Here is a 5,921-nt window from a genome sequence, read left to right as displayed (position 1 = left end):
TTAAGTTATCCTGATAAAGTGACAATTAAACCAAGAAACTTCTTTTTCTGAAATTATCGTTTAAATAACTGATTTTATCCCATATAATTTATTGAGTTACATAAGGTTACACGTTCTGGTTGCGGTTTCTTTCGGGGTTTTAATATATACTTTCTAGGGTTGAAATTCAAGGCAGTTATCAAGACACGAGAACGTACGTACGTTTTCTATGCATAGAAGAAAACGGATGTTCATCCGTCCTTTAACCATTATAATTTATATCCTTATGGAAACTTTCCATGTTTACGCAATTCAACTGAATGGATATTTGTGCATTTCGAGAGACAGATACGCATCGTCAGTACATTACTAACAGCGAGTGAATAATAACAATGCAAGAGAAGTCTTTTCGTAATGTCAAAATAAAAGATAAAAAATAAAAAAATACCATCTATTTTCCGACGCATGCGTGCATTAAGCCCGAAGACTTCCTGTCGGGTGATGGAGGGTTGTACCCAGAAAAATTTCTTTTTCCGAAAACAGGAAGACTGTCTAGTAGGCTCCGCTGCTTTTGGTAAAGAGCGAGGATAATACGCACCCCTGCTCCTCATGATTGCCAAGGATGGAATGAAATTCTGGAACACCCCAAAAAGACGTGTATTATTGTGTTTGTTTGTGTATAAGAGTGTATGGGTTCGTATACGCACGTTTACTTTACGCTCGCTTGGTTCTTGCTAGAAGTGACAGTGGGTCTACCTGGAATTCCCAAAAGTCTGTATGAGCGTTCCGTGTGTGTGTGTATGTTTGTTTGTTTGTATGGTGTTTTTACGTTGCATGGAACCAGTAGTTATTCAGCAACAGGACCAACGGCTTTACGTGACTTCCGAACCACGTCAAGAGTGAACTTCTATCACCAGTGTGTATATTTGTGCATATATGTATGCATGTGTATGTATGAGTGTAATTGCTGGTATACATCCTATTATACGCTTGCGCTTACTTGTTCTAGTTTGGAGAGAGAGAGAGAGAGAGAGAGAGAGAGAGAGAGAGAGAGAGACCTTACCTTACCTTACAGACCTTACATCTTGTTCGGGTTGCCCCAGGTCCCTCAGTGTGAGGCACCTCTAATGTCTACCAGAGAGTTGCTAGTACATCTTCCGGTATATTTTGCATCTTCCAATCTTGGATGGTCTGGGATGCAGCTTAGATATTTGTCGAGCTTATTCTTAAACACATCTATGCTCACTCCTGATATATTCCTCAGATGAGCTGGCAACGCATTGAATAGACGCTGCATTATCGATGCTGGTGCGTAGTGGATTAATGTCCTGTGTGCTTTCCTTATTTTTCCTGGTATAGTTTTGGGCACTATTAATCTACCTCTGCTTGCTCTTTCTGATATTTTTAGCTCCATGATGTTTTCGGCTATTCCTTCTATCTGTTTCCATGCCTGAATTATCATGTAGGGTTCTCTTCTCCTTTCTAGACTATATAATTTTAAGGATTGTAGTCTTTCCAATCCTTAACTTCTTCTATTCTAGTTGTAAAGGACCTTTGTACACTCTCTATTTGTGCAATATCCTTTTGATAGTGTGGGTACCATATCATATTGCAATATTCAAGTGGACTACGAACATATGTTTTATAAAGCATAATCATATGTTCAGCTTTGCTGGTTTTGAAGTGCCGTAACAACATCCCCATTTTTGCTTTACATTTTGCCACTAGAATTGCTATTTGATCATTGCATAACATGTTCCTATTCATAATCACACCAAGGTCTTTAACTGCTTCCTTATTTGTGATTGTCTCATTAATAAGTCCCCTATATGCACATAGCTGTCTCCATAATTTATCGATTCAAATTTATCAGAGTTAAATACCATCCTATTTACCTCTACCCAATCATATACTTTGTTAAGGTCTCTTTGTAGCGCGTTTCCTATCTTCATCACAAGTAATTTCTCTACTTATTCTTGTGTCATCGGCGAAACTACTCACTACCGAGTCCTTAACATTACTGTCTATGTCTGCAATCATAATAACAAACAGTAATGCAGCTAACACCGTACCTTGTGGCATACCGGATATTACCTTAGCTTCATCCGATTTCTCATCGTTTGCAATAACTATCTGTTTTCTGTTGTGTAAAAATTCTTTTAACCATCTTCCTACTTTATCCACGATAGGGAGAGAGAGAGAGAGAGAGAGAGAGAGAGAGAGAGAGAGAGAGAGAGAGATTCTATATCCCCCTTTTTTTAAGTACCGAATTGATTGGCTGACTTATCCATTTTTTTAAATATTTAATACTGAAATAATTTCATAAAACAAGTAAAATCAAGAAAAATTATTTGCTAAACAAGACGTAATCCGACCTCCAGCTTACTTGGGGCGCGTGCTAAAATCTATGGTCAAACAGAGCGTTGTTTCACCAACGAAAATTGAAATAAATACGCTATATTTTATTAGATATAATTGTTCTACACTGTTAAACATGCACATTATTTATTTTCTATGCTTTCATTCTAATAAATAAATCATAAATATCCTATCCTAATATTCTTGTATCTTTAACTAAACGCGAAAGACTTTTCAGACCAATAAGAACAACAACAAAGTAGATTGTAGGCTTACTCCCCGAGTAAGCAAAAATGGAATATGGAAACTTCTGTAATTAAAGGCCTGCTGTCGAGCTTATAGCAGCAGATGAAAGAGAGCAATATTATTCCATCCCAGTGACGCCCTTTTGAAAAACTCACCGGAGCGGTGCGGACACACGGGACAGAGGAAGTACTTGGGAAACCCATAGGTAGGATTTAGGATTTCGGCTGCTTTGCCCGTCTTAATTTCTTTAAAAGCACAAATACATATACATACATACATACGTATATATATATATATATATATATATATATATATATATATATATATATATATACTATATATACAGGGGTACAGGTTACGCGTATGCATTTGGATGACTGCTATATCCCTATACAATCCCTATATGAGCCTCCTGCCTCTCTCCTACTCCTTCTCTCTCCTCTCTCTCGCTCTCTTCCTGAGTTGTATAATACAAAGTACGTATCGAAATTATATAACGGATCAGATATATATATATATATATATATATATATATATATATATATATATATATATATATATATATATATATATATCTGATCCGTTATTTCTTTATATATCTTAAGCGTACACGCTATTATTTGTGACCCCAAAACACTTTGTTGTTGAAACTGCTAAAAATACACAGTTGAAAATCCTAATCATTCTATTTCCGAACAATTCGTCATACAAAATGTCATTCGTTGAAGTCTATCTCGACAGAATAATGTTAGGTTTTGGTACATTAGTTCGGTCACAGTTTCGCGCGCAATTCTCAAGAAAGTCGTGACTCACGACGACGCTATTGAACTTAGCGATTGACAACGGTTCCTATTGTGTCCTTTCGATTGTGGGATGGCGTGGTTCGAAGGATTTGTCTTGTAAAAGTGTAGGGCTGTAAAGAGAACCAATGAGTATTCTTGGATAGGATTGGCTTGACGCGATTCTGTCTTGTTCATATTAAACACACAGTATACACAAATATACGTGTCACACATATACTATATATATATATATATACACACACAAATTATACGTGTACACACATATCTATATATATATATATATAATATATATATATATATATAATATATATATATATATATATGTAGTATATGTGTGTACACGTATATTTGTGTATACTGTGTGTTTAATATGAACAAGACAGAATCGCGTCAAGCCAATCCTATCCAAGAATACTCATTGGTTCTCTTCACAACCCTACACTTTTTCAAGACAAATCCTCCGCACTTCACCAATCGAAAGGACGCAGTAGGAACCGTTGTCAATCCCCAAGTTCACTAGCGTCGTCGTGAGTCACGACTTTCTTGAGAATTGCGCGCGAAACTGTGACCGAACTAATGTACCAAAACCTAACATTATTCTGTCGAGATAGACTTCAACGAATGACATTTTGTATGACGAATTGTTCGGAAATAGAATGATTAGGATTTTCAACTGTGTATTTTTTTTTAGTTATTTTTAGCAGTTTCAACGACGAAGTGTTTTGGGGTCACAAATAATAGCGTGTACGCTTAAGATATATAAAGAAATAAGTTTGGAAATACATGTGCGTGCTTAGCTTACGAGAACATATTTATCCAGCTATATGGAATTGGACTGGAATATAAAATTGAGGACAAAAGCCAAGCGCTGGGACATTTGAGATCACCCTGCACTGAAAATAATGGTGAGACAATCATAAGGAGAGGGTGGAAAGTCAGATGGAAGAAAGAGAATATGAACAGAGGTACAGTAGAAGGAATGAAAGGGGTTGCAGCTAGGGGCCGAAGGGACGCTGCAAAGAACCTTGAACAATGCCTACAGTGCACCGTACGAGGTAAACAGATTTACGTAAAGGTATATAGACAAAACTATAGTGTAACGATGCAGTGCATATATAAAATCTATCGATACCTTGATATGTAAAAGCTACGTTATACTGCTGTTAGAAGGAACATACATCTTGCATTTGCACTGCTGTTAGAAGGAACAGCTGTAAGCAATATATTTGGGCGTTGGTTCCTGGCAAGATCGCATAACGGCATATGCACTTATGCACGTCAAGTAGAATTTCTTTGTTAGGTCTTGAGAGCTAAACACCTTCGTTACATGCCAAGCCAGAACCAGTCCTGACACAGCAAGAGTTCTTACTTTGCTTACAATAAAAAAAAGTCAACATTGATTCTTTTAGGAAAAGGCGGAAGAGAAGACCCTCTGCCAAAACAAAAACAAGAGGGTGAAGAGAAACTTGTTTAGAATTCCGGTAAATTCACTTGGGTCTTATTATCGTAAATTTCAATCCTCATTAAGCTATAAATACTTGAACATCCTAAAGCTGGTTTATGAGATGATTGATAATATTCTAAAGACTGAGAATACTTGAAAAATTAAGAATATTTTAGAGACTAAAATATTTTAAAGACTGGGAATATTTTAAAAGATTGAGAATATTTTAAAGATTCAGAATATTTTAAAGATTTAGAATATTTTAAAGATTTAGAATATTTTAAAGATTTAGAATATTTTAAAGATTAAGAATTTTTTAAAGATTTAGAATATTTTGAAGAATTAGAATATTTTAAAGATTAAGAATTTTCTTAAGACTGAGAATATTTCAAGAATTAAGAATATTTTAAAAACTGAATATTTCAAAGATTAAGAATATTTGAAAGAAAGAACAATTTGAAGATTCAGGATATATTAAAGATTAAGAATATGTTAGAGACTGAGAATATTTGAAAGATTAAGAATATTTGAAAAACGAAATACGTTAAAGACTGAGAATATTTGAAAGATTTAGAACATTTTAAAGATTAAGCATGTCTTAAAGAATAAGAATATGTCAAAGACTGAGAATATCTCAACGACTAAGAATATTATAAAGATTAAGAATATCTTAAATAAGAATATTTTAAAGAATGAGAATATCTCAACGACTAAGAATATTCTAAAGAAGGCACAGATAGCAGGGTCACTTCGGCTAACAGGCAACTCCACCCATGTCACTAAATCAAGGAATGTCATGATTCCATGGAACTCCAGAATCATCATTGTGGAATTAATCAGGTTTAAAAAAAATAAGTCCCATTAAAAATAAGTCCCATTGGACTTCCACCACCCATACGCCCCTCAGTGAGACGATATAATGACATGGACACACGCCCACTTCCTTGCAACAATTTTTTTTTTACTGAAAGCAAACTTGATTTTGAAAGCGACAACAACATGGGACACTACTGCGCAGTTTTATATTTTGCGTCACTTGATAAAAGTTATTATGTGTACGTATGAATATATTTTACTTTTCATCGTTAGGC

Source organism: Macrobrachium nipponense, chromosome 8 (assembly GCF_015104395.2).
Source record: "Macrobrachium nipponense isolate FS-2020 chromosome 8, ASM1510439v2, whole genome shotgun sequence".
NCBI lineage: Eukaryota > Metazoa > Arthropoda > Malacostraca > Decapoda > Palaemonidae > Macrobrachium > Macrobrachium nipponense.
The sequence above is the reverse complement of the archived record's forward strand: the minus strand, read 5'-3'. Positions refer to the sequence as shown.